This window comes from Trichosurus vulpecula, chromosome 7, assembly GCF_011100635.1.
Source record: "Trichosurus vulpecula isolate mTriVul1 chromosome 7, mTriVul1.pri, whole genome shotgun sequence".
Lineage (NCBI taxonomy): Eukaryota > Metazoa > Chordata > Mammalia > Diprotodontia > Phalangeridae > Trichosurus > Trichosurus vulpecula.
The window spans coordinates 115,462,490-115,476,876 of NC_050579.1; the positions used below are offsets into that span (position 1 = coordinate 115,462,490).

General features: G+C 34.9%; 1 protein-coding gene across 2 annotated transcripts in view; it reads left to right on the top strand.

Annotated features, from left to right (window-relative positions):
- Positions 1–14,387, top strand: part of HIVEP2 (HIVEP zinc finger 2) — a 195,139-nt gene that overhangs the window by 140,569 nt on the left and 40,183 nt on the right. Inside the window, exon 1 of one of the 2 annotated variants that reach the window (XM_036766410.1) lies at positions 7,276–7,302. The exons of the other annotated variant lie outside the window; for it this stretch is intronic. The gene's annotated coding sequence lies outside the window, so the exon portion shown is untranslated. Of the gene's footprint in view, positions 1–7,275; positions 7,303–14,387 lie in introns of those variants that run through there. 2 annotated transcript variants of the gene reach the window in all.

A 14,387-nucleotide genomic window follows, 5' to 3' on the forward strand; every position in this document is an offset into this window, starting at 1 on the left:
ACTCTCTCAGGAGACTTGATTTCTTGCTTGGCTCTGCTTCTAACTAGGTCTGTAAAGTTGATGGGTGAGCCATTTAACTCTTTGAACTTCAGTTTTCCCATCTGTAAATGGGCATGAAAATATCTGCCCTTTTATGTTACAAATGTGGTGATGTAAGGGTCAAAAGAAATTTGTAGGTCTATGTATATGTGTCTATATACATATGTATTTATATATATGTGTGTGTGTATATATACATATTTCATATATATGAAATGCTTTTCAAAATATAAGGTGCTATAAGAATATTAGATGTCATTATAAAGCTTTTCCATGTTTCATGTATGCTGTAGGAGGCACTAGAATGATAAAGTTTCAATGATACTTTGTATTATCTAGTCCAAAGAACAATGTTTAGATGTGCTACTTGTGAAAACTATCTAAAGCACCAGAACTTCCATGAAAACAAGATGTGGCCCCTGTGCCAAGGCACAAAATGAATTCAGGGTAAATCCAATGAGAATCAGATAGCGGAACTAAAAGAAATTTGATTTGTTTTGTATATCCACTCTGAATTCTATTTGTTTTGATAGAAATCTATGACTAAGGAAAATTCTGAGTATGATTATTTCATCTAAGATCTTTTATTGTGGTGATATGAGAAGCGGGGCACAGGAAAGTGGACATGGGAATGACACTGATAAATGTAGGGCCAGTCAGAATTGAAGGATCAGAAGTAAACTTTGCAGGCCCATTGATTTTAATAAATAATTTTCAAGATTATAACAAAAATATTGATTAATCAAAAATATTGATAAATTATATTGATTATTATTTTTTTTACTACTGATTTCTCTAGGTTTGTGAAAGATTCATCTATGAGACCATCATCAGTTAGGTTGTATGGAATATTTGTGTTTGTGTGATAAATTGACCAAAAATACTCATTTTTGCTAGATGGTACAGGGCTAGAGAGCTTGGCTTAGATTTGGAAAGACCTGAGTTCTGCTCTGTCTTCTTATACTTACTAGCTCTATGATTCTAGGCTTAATCTTTTCTCTACCATTTACTGAATTATAAAATGGGGGTCACAATAGCACCTTCCTCCTAGGGATTGTTGTATGGATCAAATGAGATAGTATTTGTAGAGTGCTTAGTACGGTGCCTGACACATAGTAGGTACTTCAGAAATGCTTATTCCCTTCCTCCCTATTCTCTATTCCCTCTTACCATCTCTTTCCTGGATTATTACAATTGTTGAGGTTTTAGAATTTAGTTAATTTTGATTCAATTCCAGATAGTTTTATTCCAAGCACTATGAATTGTAAGCTTTATTTGGAATGCACAGGTCATATACCATACCTATTTGATTAATTTCCATAATGCCTATCAACACATTATTGAAAATGTTTTTCAAGGCCCTCAAAGTCACACAAATGTGTGGTTTTAAACTTTTAAAAATTCTTCAGGAAATAGAAGTTCACACTATTAAGATTACGTTTGGTTTGAAATTTGAAATACATTCCCATCAAGTAGGCTCAAAATTTAGCAAAATAAAAGTTTTCTATCTCTAGTGTTTAGACAATGATGTATGCTCAACAGATATGAATTGCTCATCTAACCCTTTTAAAATATTACACAGCACTTGTATGTAGCCTATGCCAATTTAACTTATCTGGGTCCAAGAGAATGTCAAACACAGTTACGACGTCTGCTGCTGAGCTTTGGCAGTCATTGGAAATTCAACCACAGTCTTAAAGATAATATAATTTGACAACATCATTTCCACCCTTATGCAGTCCTCTAGAGAAACACACACACACACATATACACACCACACAAAAGCCTTTGTTTCCAATTTGTTTAAAAAAGGAAAGGTATAGTTTTATGTGGTCATGTTGGTAAAATCCATTATTTTCCAAGAGCCATTACAGATAGGAGGTTAAGGGAAGTAGCAGTCAGAGAATTTGCATTTTATCTATTATATACCTCAAATAGATACAATGACTTCATTTATACAGGCATTCTTTCCAAACACTGTTGAGAGATAAATACATTTGATCTAGGGAAAGTATTATCATGGTGGACTCTTATGTGTGTGTGTGTACATATAAGGATGTATATACACATACGCAATATATGTATATATTTGTATATACACATATCTGCCTTTTGTTAATATTCTCCATTTCCATCATACATTTAAGTAGAGCAATTACATTTTTTAAAATCAATTTTTGGTACCTTTTAACAACATTAAATAAACACAGAATAAACGTACACTTAAAACTCTGGCATGTAATCATAGTTTCTGATTATAATTGACTGATTAAAATAGTGAAAATTGATCTCATGACTGTCAAAGATACCATTAAGAACACCTCTTCAAAGTAAACCAAGAGGTATTTATTAAGTGACTCAAGACTGAAGTTCACAGTACCATAATATATTCTATTATGTCACTGAATGTCCTTTTCCTTTTGCCTTCTCCTCACAGATCCCAGCCTCTCCATTCCATTGTTTTCACTTCTGGACAAACAATTTATCTGGAAGACAACCAGACATTCAGGGAAATCAAAATACAACAATGAGGATAGATTCACTTGTTACTTAGGTGATGTTAATAACAATAAAGACTACCCCACTTTGGTTAGAAAATAGCGTTAAGAAAAAAGTCACACATTTGATTCCCAGGTGAACTAGTAATCTTTTTAAAAGAACAGTCTTTCTTGTCTGCTCTAAGTTTTAAAAATCCTTATATATTTGAAGACTATAGAATTTAGAAGTAAGGAACCTTAGAGATCATCTCATTCATCTCCCTCCTTTTATACATGAAGGACCTGAAGCCCAGAGAGGGAAAGTTACTTTGTTAAGGTGACATCGGAAGTAATGGTATAGCTGGAATGTAAACTCAAGTCCTCTCCTTCCAAATGGAATGGCCTCACCACTTTACTATACGTCATAGTGTCTAGTATTTTCTTTAGTAATTTCTTCTTTCCTTTAAGTGGAATGTAAACTTCTAGAGGGTATGGGTCATGTCTTATTCTTTTCCTATTATAGTACTGAACACATCATGGATGTTCACCAAATATGCTATGACTTACTGATTCAAATTATGTATTACACTATACCTCTAGCCTTTGGATAGTTCGCTCCCAAATGCTGTTGGGCTAGCAAACAGGACCACTGGAAAAACAACTCTAAGCGCAAATCCTATTGAACTAGGTGTATGAAGGACAGAGCTGTTACCTTCCCCAACCTTTATTCTTTTTCTTTGTTGAAAATACTGATGCCAGGAAGGTTATTGAGTCCATCACTAGTTAGATTAAGATAAATTGGACCTCATCTGAGTCTAGTAATATGAAAAAAAAATTGTTTTTATGTTATTCCATTGATTTTTTTTTTTTTGGTGACGGGGGGGGGGGGCTTTTGTTAGGAAGAATCCAGAAATGATCTTTTTTTTTGTTCACATCTAGGAATTATACTTATGGTATTCATGGGAAATTCAGGCTGTTTTTTTTTTTCTCCCGTGTGTTGATAGCATTTGGTATGAATTCTGAAGACACAGAAGGGGGAAGAATCTCTTAAGAGATGAATTTGCCTCTAGGCAAGGTCACCCTGTTTTATTTTATGCATATTCATATGCTGGGATATTTACAATTCATTCTTTCTTTTTTTTCTACTCGCATAATCCAAAGTTAACATTGTCCTTTCTCTATTTTAGACTTGGCACAACAAAGAGTAAGAGGAACTTGGGAGGAGGGATCATGGTATTATTTATGCACTCTGGTATCAGGGTCTGAGTAAGATCAACACCAGAAACCTGAGCACTGTCAAAGATGAAGCCTGAACTCACAATGTATTGTCATTGCTACAGTCATATATCATATTTCTCACTAGAAGATAGAAATGAAATGGGTCTGCTTGAAAGTTTGTCTTGATTCTTCCAGATATTCGTGTAGAGTACCCTATTTTTAAAGAATTAATAACCTGGATACTTTGGCATGAAATAGGTATTTGTCTGGCTTAGTAACATGGTGTTTAATGGAAAGAGGAAGTATTGAGAAAAGGAAAGGGAGGGAGGATATGTAGTAAGAAGAGGAAAATAAGATTTTAATAATACAAGACACCTAATTGGTCCTGCCCTTTAGCAAAACAATGTAGGAATACGTCAGACTGCAGGACAAACAGCGCCTGTGGCAATGTGATTGATTACCATATCTGAACAGGTCTTCTTTGTGAAAATTTGGTACTATGAGCCAAGTGGCTTACCAGCAGCAACTGTCATTAAAACATTAATCCTTACCTTTGGGAAGATGGTCTATGGACTGCCCTTTGGAAAGTTTATCATTGTAATCTGGTAATAATAATAATAAAAAAGTACCAGATAGGTGGCAAATGAGCTGTTAATTATTTCTCTCTGTTTTTGGTTTTGAACAATGCATTGTTAATGAAAATGGATTTATGAACATAATAGATTGTAGAGATAAAGTTATAAAAACTGGTCATTTTGCTAGTATTCTTTAGAGAACCTAATTTTAAAAAATAATTATGGAATTTTTATTTATGTAAATGCAGACAAGTAGTTCATAAAGGCATTTGCTTTATTTGACATTATTTTTTGTTTCTTTTTGACCATTAAATTAGAAAATCAAATCATTTGTTATATCATTTTAACTCCAGAACTCAGTGAATAGTAATCTTTACTTATTTTTCCTTGAATTGCATTATCTTAGATTTAATTTAAAAGTAGATTTAAAGTAACTTTGGACTTGACTCAGAATACTCTTCATTCATTGCAATATAAATTTGAGTAAATTAATATTATGTGTATTATCGAGAAGGAAAAGAAAGCACTGTGGCAGAAACAAAGATGATTAACATAATCTCCGTCTTCCAGGACCTTAAGCAGTCATATAGTATGGTGGAGAGTTAAGACATAAAACTTCTATGTACTTATATGTAGAGGTACATAAAATAACCAAGATATGAGGCAGAATACAAATGCCCTAAGAGACATACAACCAAAGTATGTCCTTGGTGTATCATCCCCTTTTAGAGATGAAGAAGTAAGTTGGTGAAGTAACTTGCCCATGGTCACACAACTAGTTAGGACCAGAGACTTAATTCATACTTGGATGTCCTGACTCCAAATCAAACACTCTTTCTACTGTATCCTATTGCACAAAGCTACATTTAGGAGATGATATTTAATCTGGGCCTTGAAGTATGGGTAGAATTTTTACCATTCTAAGCAGGGTGGATTGGTTTCCAAAATTGTCAAAAATGATGTTAGTCTCAGTTAACCAGAAGATATAATTAATTGAGATTAATTAATTCCTTAATATAATTGCTATAATATAAAAATTAATAATTCCTTAAACTTACCAGTTAGTTAAGGTTTTATTATACTAAATTCAATGATAATAAATTTTGAAATACTTTGAATAATTAAAAAGATGAGATTGTATTATATCCTTATTTCAGGTGCCACATTTCATAGTTAAGCAGTCACACCCCCTTATGTACTTTTACTAGTTTACATAGTACCCCACACACAAAGTTTCAGCTGACTTAGTATTATTCTCATTTACACCCAGATCAAAGTAACCTGGGATAACACCAAGATGACAGTGAGGAAGATCTGGGTTCAAGTACAGCCTTTGACACATATGGCAAATCACTTAACCTCTCAGTGCTTTAGGCAACTTGTCCAAGTCTTTGTTTCAGAAAAGTTGCTGATCTTCATTGATAGATGGGTGTTTCTTGACTAGGAGTTCCTTACGTTAATGAATCACAGATGCAGACCTGAGCTACAGTAATAAAGGTGTAGGGCCCAGATGTCCCACTGGTTCTTTTTCATAGCCCCTGAAATGGTGTAGTCTTTGTGCTTGTCATTGAATAGATCCAGCCTGACAGAAATCAGTCTTTCTACATGAGTCCATTCCAGATCCCTCCAATAGTAGTGCCTGATCCCTCGAATTTCCTTTTATTTACTTGATATATACAATAACATCCTCTAATAGGATTAAGGACTAGATTAACTACATAATCAGCCTGTGGAAAGGTAACCATTCTGCCCCCATAGCACAAGAATGCACTGAAAGACCTGGTACTGAGGAAGGAACCCTGGTTCATCGACTGTGAGGAGGACCTGACCTGGCATAGGTCTGTTCTAGGCAAAGCTTCTGGCAGTAGATTGTGACCTTCCCTGAGTGCCATACAATGTCTAGATCAGGTAGTGCTGGTCAATAGCTTCCCTGGCACCAGTAGGAAGAAGGAGAAGCAGGTCCTTTTCAGGCTGAGTAGGTTGAACCTTCACTTGAATCCACAGGGTCTTGGTGTCTTATATTGTGTAGATCTGTCCTAAGGTGAGAGCCTTTTTATTACATTATTATCACAGAAATATAATATTTACAGAGGTATTTATTCCCTTTTTTACATGAGACCTTTCTTAATAACTCTCCCACAGGAGGTGCTTTTCCCTTCAAATTAACTTGTATTTACTTTTTGTATATTATTGCATATATTTAAGTGTGCTTGGCTCATAGTAGGTGGTTAATAAATGTTTATTGATTGATATTATTTTCCCCTGATACAATATAACCTTTTTAATGGAAGGACTGTTTTATTTATATCTTTGTTTTCCTGAGTGCCTAGAATGAGTGCTTGGCACATAGTAGGTGCTTAACAAATGCTCAGTGATTTCTCTGGTCAAGGGAAAAGTTCATAGAATTTGCAAAAGCCACTAAGTCCACTAAAACTGAGACCTGAAGCACCTGGTATTTTGCAAGTTAGATTTTGAAGTTCCTGCAAAAGTGGATCACAGCAAGGGGAAGATGATAGGAGTTAAGCAGAGGAATACATGGGGAGAAGATACTTTCACAATTCCCTTAATACCTAGTGCCAGATAGGTTGATCTGTGAATAGACCTGCTTGAGGGTGATGCTCAAGGCCTGTGTGACAACACTGGTTTCCCTGAGTTATACAGACCCATTCTCCTTCTCCTTGTTGCTGATGGAGTTACTGATAGTTGGGATGGCAGAATTCTGGAGGGACTAATTATGTCAGGCAAAATAGCAAAGTTGACAGTTTATCTTTGGTTAAGTGACATGTCAATGGTCACCCGGCAAATATTTATCAGAAATGATATTTGAACCTGTCTTGTCTACCCTGAGACTGGTGCTCAATTTTTTGCATGAAAATTCTCAAAGAATTTAATAAGAATATTAATTCCCTTATGGTATTTTGTGTTTCAGACATCTATTGCCGTAGGAAATCCTAATCGGTAAAATGAGGGGACAGAACTGGGTGATATCTAAGGTATCTTCCTTTTGTAGCATTCTATGATTGTTCCCTGTATCCTATTGTCAGGTCCCTCTTCTGAATGTTCCGTAGTCTTAATGATTCCAGCTATATGTTTTCAAGTGAAATATTGCGTTTTTTTTTCCAGGAATGTTGCTTAGGATTCAAGTGTACTTAGGTTTCTTATCTGCTGGCCTGCACTATTCCTGATGTGTTGTACATTTATTTAACCTCAACCCAGGATGAATAATGGGAGGTGCTTACATGTGTCTGAGAGGAATGCACAATGAAACATTAACCTCATGTAGAAGTCAGCCAACAGAGTAATAACATTAAGGAAAACCATAACTTCCCTACTAAAATAATTTAGAATCATAGAGAATTGAAATAACAGAGGACACTTCCAGCAATGCATGTTTTTAAACAATTGCAGAAAAATAAGGAAAAATACATGATATAGTATGGCCTTGTTTAAGTTAGTTTTTATAAGGTATAAGTATCCAAATTTTTTTTGGGGGGGGGAAGGTAGGGCAATTGGGGTTAAGTGACTTGCCCAAGGTCACACAGCTAGTAAGTTTGTCAAGTGCCTGAGACTGGATTTGAACTCAGGTCTCCCGGACTCCAGGGCCAGTGCTCTACTCACTGCACACCTAGCTGCCCCTAAGTATCCAAAAATTATTATGTAATGCCAAGAAAATTTTTAAAATCACTATGAAAGAAACCATGATGCATAAAATTTTCTCAGTTCTTGAAAGTTGAGTTGCTGTAAGTACAAGATACTTCACTACTTCAAGGATTTTTAAAAATTTTTATTCTGTGTTGGTATTCCCTCTGCCAGTGCAAATAACAGTCATTCCATGCTTCAGCAGAATAATCTTCATGAGTTGTTGTTGCTGAAATAAGTCAACTCCTTTTGACCAGCCTTCTGGTGATGAACCTTTGTAAATTTAGTGAGTCTCCTCTAGCCCAGTGACCAGACTCATTCAATATCTTGTATTGCTGGACTCAGGGATGTGCTGAGAAATGTTTAGCAACTAGCTATCTGAAAAAAAAGTACACAAAATACACTTTTAATTTTAATCTGTTTATTATAATTTTCTCCATCACTTTCTTAAGTCTAGACAATCAACAAAACAATAAATCCAAGTCCTGATTTGTAGTGTTTGCTACAAATTTCCGAGATGTAAATGCTCACACTGAAAATTTAAGTCATTTTTCAGGAACTGGTTTAACCTGGTTCCAGTACACACTGGTACCCAGGCCCACCCATACTTGAAGCTTTTCTAGCTTTGTGGTCAACTACAATTTATTAAGACTGGCACTGTACTAAGCACTTAGAATTCAAAGAAAGGCAAAAATCCCAGCCCTAGCTATTAAGGAACTTGGTCAAATATGAAAACAACACAAAAACAACTATGTATAAATGATAGGTACAGGATAAATTGCTAATAATCAATAGAGGGAAGGCAGTGGCATTAAGAAGGACTCAGGAGAGCCTTTTTCATAGAAGGTAGAATTTTAGTGGGGACTTGAAGGAATACAGGAAAGTAAGGAGGCAGAGATGAGGAGGAGAGAGAGCATTATAGACATGGGAAACAAGAAATGAAAATACCCAAAGCCTTGAGGAACATCTTGGGTGAGGACCAGGAAGGAAACCAGTTTGTAGGACCTGCCAGACCTTGTGCTATGCTAGTGAGAATGTAGCATCACCATGCCATGATGAGCCATTAGTAGAGGTAGTAGGAGATTTGAAAACAACACAAAACTACCTATTTTGTAATCCTACCATTTGGTTGGACAATGGATTTTTTGGGGGGCAACCTCTTTCCCATAAAACAATACTAGATAATTTTAATCTCATAATTTAGTAATATAGTAAACTTATCTAATGTTTAATGAAACTTTGTCTTGATTTATTGGTGGTGTTAACTATGGCTTCACTGCATAATGGTAACTTATAAATACTAACCATCTGAATGCAAATTTAAAGAAATAAAAGGTGTTTCCTTTTTGTTCCACTCCATTGTTAGTTCAAATGATATTTTAAGTGAGCTGTTGTTTTTTGTGGAACATTAGCACATGTGCTGCCATTTTGCACACCCATAGGCTATTTATGGAAAAAGCTTTCTTTTCTCATGAGTGGAAAAAGTAAAGCTCATAAATTCACTTAAGCATTAGTACAGAAAATATTTTTCTCAGGGATGATTATCTCCATGTCTTTATTTTTGTATGCCACCTAAAGCAAGTAATAATGAATTTTAGAATCCCTTTTATGTTCCATTTTGCAAACTGAAGGACTGTAGCAAAATGACTGAAATCCACATCAAGTTGAGAATTTTGTAATAGTCCTTTCTACTTTAGAAATTTTTATCACTCTAGGGTTAAGCACTGGACCTATGAATGGGTTAATATAGGAGATTCGAGAATGAGGAAACTCTTTACCAATGTAAAATGGCCTCTTCCCTATAATCTAGAGTCTTAGAAAGTTGTCTGGAGGACTGAGAACTAAGCTGACTTGTAAACAGACAGTATACACCAGAGGCATGGATTGAACTCATGTCTTAATGGCTCTGAGGCCAGCGCTCCACTGTGTCAAGCTGCCTCATTCTGTCATAATGCTTTAACAGCAGAAATGTACCTACAAAGAAGTCATGACTTTTAATAATAATTTTATTTTATTCTGAACTTAAGAAATAAAATAAGCATTTCCATATCATAGTAGAATAGAAAAGAAAGATGCTTGCACATGAAACTGAAAATCTATTATGTACAACTTGCTATTCCTTTTGAATATATAATAAAATTATCATGTAACTTTATTTTTCCTTTCTGGAAAAGATGGCTACCATTAAACACAAATATGTATATGTGTGCATATCTGTATATGTATATATGTAAATATGTATGTGTATATATATAGATAGATATGTAAAATCATTCTACACATATTTCCCTTTATCACTTCTTTCTCTGAATACAGATAGTGTCTTCTTTCGTAGGTCCTTTGTAGTTAATTTGGCTATTTGTAATAGTCAAAATGACTTAGACACTCAAAGTTGTTCTTAAAACAATATTGCAATTACTGCATGCAGTGTTGTCTTGATTCTTCTCATTTTGCTCTTCATTATTTTGTGTAAGCCTATCTATGTTTTTCTAAGACCATCAAGTTTATCATTTCTTATAGCATAGTAGTATTCCATCGCAATCATATACCACAACTTGTTCAACCATTCCCCAGTTGATGGGCATCTTCACAATTTCCAGTTCTTTGCCACCACAAAGAGAGCTGTATAAATGTTTGAGAACATATAGGTTCTTTTCCTTTCGCCCTAATTATCTTTGGAAACAGACCTAGTAGTAATATTGCTGGGTCAAAGGGTAATAGAAGTTGTTACTTATTTAAAAGCTGAAACTCCCTCAACCTTCCACATGGTAGGAGAAGAAGATTCCTATAAATTGAAATTGGTATCTCAGGGATGTGTTTGAAAGTTGATATGATATTGTGGAAAAAATGGACATCTAATTTGAATTGAATTAGGTTGCTAAGAAGGAGTGCATATTCATAGATACCTATACACGTATTATATATACATACATGTATACACATACATACATAGCATATGATCCCAGCTAATTATAGAAGTTACAAGTTTTTCACTTTTATTGAAGTTATATTGATGTATTTTGTTTTTTTATTACAGTTATAGACTACTCCCACTCTCTGAGAGGTCTCTTGTAACAGCATATCAATTAAGTAAAACTAACAATATAATGACTCGTCTGAAAGTGCATGTGACATTCCATATCTGTAGCACCACCCCCCTTACTTCTCTATTTAAAAAATATTAACAGAATCTACTTACTCTCTCTCCAACATTCCACCCTATTGAAAAAAGACAAAAGAAAAACAAATTCCTTATAACAAATAAAGTCAAGCAAAACAAATTCCTTCATTGACTATAAAAAAATACGTTTGTCTGCTTCTGCACCCTAAATCTATCACCATCTCTGTCAAGAGGTGGAGAGTATGTTTTGTCATTGGTCTTCTACATTTGGGTTTTTAAGGCACCTCTACACCTCTGTCTTCAGTGTCTTGGAACTTTGACTGCCCTGGCTTGCATCAGTCTTGTGATTATAGGAAGACAAGAGCTTGTCAGGTGTCATTTTGAAGCTCTGCAAGTGGTTGATTTAAGGTATGAAGAACAAAGCTGATTTTTTTTCAAAGACAAGTATTCTCTTAATAATTTGCCCTTTGCAGCAGCAGCACCTTATCTGACTACCCACGTTCATCTGGCTGCTGACGCTGTACATGCTTCATTTGCACAAGCTATTTTTACACCTTTTGTGTCTTTTGAGGAACCAAGTGGGCATGCTAGCTTGTAATGATTCACATCTCAAAGTGAACAGGGTGTCTTGAGATGTTGCTACAGTGATGTGCAGAAGAGAAGAAAAATTTTTTTAGAGCAAACTAATTAATTCTTGCAGGCATTTTGAATGTTCAGATGAAGTAGCATTGATAGCATGGTCTCATTATCATGTATTCTCTGCTTTTGGTTGGCAACACGTCTTTACGGTTTGCATTAATAACTTATCTGGGACCAGTTCACAATGTTGTAACCAGATAATAAATCAACCAGTTTGTGGTAGATTTGTGTTTTTTCTTTGTCCCTTAAAACTTAGAGAAAAGTGGCCTTAAGAAGATTGATTGATGGGTGCGTTTTAAATGAGCCTTTAATTGAATTCTTTGGATCATATTTGAATGAAAGATTGTACTAATTCAGTGTTAGGTCCTTTATCCATTTTTTCATAGGTGTCATATTACTACTTCATCCTAATTAGTGTTTCTCCTTTAGAAACTACCTCTAGCCCTAAATAGTAACTTAGACTGGAAAGAGTTAGCAGAACTTGAAATAAGGTGGATCTTTCTGAGACCTCATCTAGAAAGTTTTAGTATTCTCAACATGAAAGGGCCTCATTAGAAGCTGATCCTTTCCATAAAGATTTTCCTTGTTACCAACCACTAAAATAATAAGCTCCAGATTCAGGTGATAGAATTAATTTCCTATTTGCTAACACTGATTGTGTCTCTAATTTCCAGGAATCACAAGTATATGACCATAAAGTTTAATCCAGGTCAAAAGAAGAAAGTTTATCTTGAATTGGGGCTCCTTGAGAGATGGAGTTATCAGGTAGAATGGCAGTTTCATCCTGGGAGAGAGGGCAGGGAGGGGCAGGGACCAAGTCAATTCTAAGTTTTGTATCTTACCTAATTCCTAGCACAATCCTTTGCATACTGTAGGTATTTAATAAATGTTATTGACTTGGTCCTCTAGGCAAAGTCTGCTTGTGCACTGAGGAATAATTAGTCTTAATTAATTCACACGAATGGCACTTTATCATCTATTCAAGTCTCATTTACTTTTTAATGTTCCATACGGTTTGCAGGAATTCCCTTGGGTAAAGTATTGCTTTGCCAAAGGCAGAAAGGTATTATTCTATTGTTAATATAAAAGTAGAAGGTTAATAACTAAGAAACATAATTTTACTGTACTTTTAAAAAAATTTAATTTGATATGAAACTCTTTTTCCACTATAAATGCAGCCAGGCTTTCAAAAGAACCGGAAGCATTTTTCATGTTGCTGCTTTTGTGGAGAGACATGTGACTCCACTTTGAGAGAGACAATGCTGAATGCAATGCTGCATGCCCACTTAAAACTCTGAACAAAATTGGTTCCACACACTTTTGGGGGAGATAAGCATAGTTCCAGATCTTGGTGGAGACACATGTGTAGTTCTGTAGAGTCTTTGGGAGACAGAACTGAAGAAAGATGTAGCAAATGATCAGCATTCTCTCTGCCAATCTGGAGTCACATTTCTTTTCATAGATACAGCATTACAAAACACCCTAGACATGCTTAGAATTACTGTTCCATATACAAATGACATTGCAGCCAAGCCTGGGAGGAAATCACATGTTTACTCCTTTGGGAAAAATAACTGAACAGAATTTTTATGAATGACTAATTTTAGGTGCAGAAAGTGAATTTTGATAGCCTTCATTTAGTGTTTAGCAGCAGCATCCTGAGATGGAAACACCATTGGACTTAAAGTTGGAAAACCTGGATTTGTGTCCAGGCTTTGCTACTTTCTAGGTGTGTGACCATAAAGTCATTTCTACCATGATAGGCATTAAAATAAATCTCTAAGATCTCTTTTAGATCTAGGTTTCATCATGAATTTTGTTGGTGATATAAATGAGCAACAAATTCTATTAGGGAAAAAATCTTTGACCTCTGTATGCAATAAAGCCATATTTAAGAATATAACTCAAAATTTCTGATGAAAGATTAGCAAGACTATGCAAAATAGAAAAAGAATGTGCTTCACTTCAAGCATAAATGCTCACAAATATACAAATAATTGTAGTTTTGTTCATTTTATTACTTATATCACAGAAAGATGATATGACAACCAGATTTTAAAATGGGCCCAAATTAGCTAGTTCTTTTCACATTATCACCCTCTAGAAATATCTCAATTTCTCAATATAATTGTTTGCAGTATAAAGTACTCTTCTGATGCTGGTGGTATGTTCATTTCAAGGAGAACTATAGTTGATAAGGGAACTTTTGCCAAAAAAATTAGTAATTTAAGATGTATTTGGCTCTTAAGTAGTTTGGTTTTTTTCCCATCTTATGGAAATAAGTGTATTGAATGGAACTCTGGCACTGACGATCTTTTTTTTGGTGCTAGATTTTCCCCCTGTGGTTCAAATATGTACATCATAAGTGGTAGTGAGGCAGGAAATAGTTATATATTTTGAGTGGATAATCCCAGGGTAAAGGTCATTATTAAAGTAATATTACTCCCAGATTTCTGTGTTTCCTTAAAATACTTTAACTGATTTGTGACATTTTGCAGATATAGAAAACTATACCTCTCAGAATTTAATTGATACTTAATATAGCAAGATTCATAATTCTTCACAACCAACATCTATTAAAGAAAACCGCAGGGCCATCCTAACTGCTTGTCATTTCGTATTCTTTAACCTACGAAGGCAAAAGAATACAGTTTGGCTCTAACAGTCATCTTAAACCAT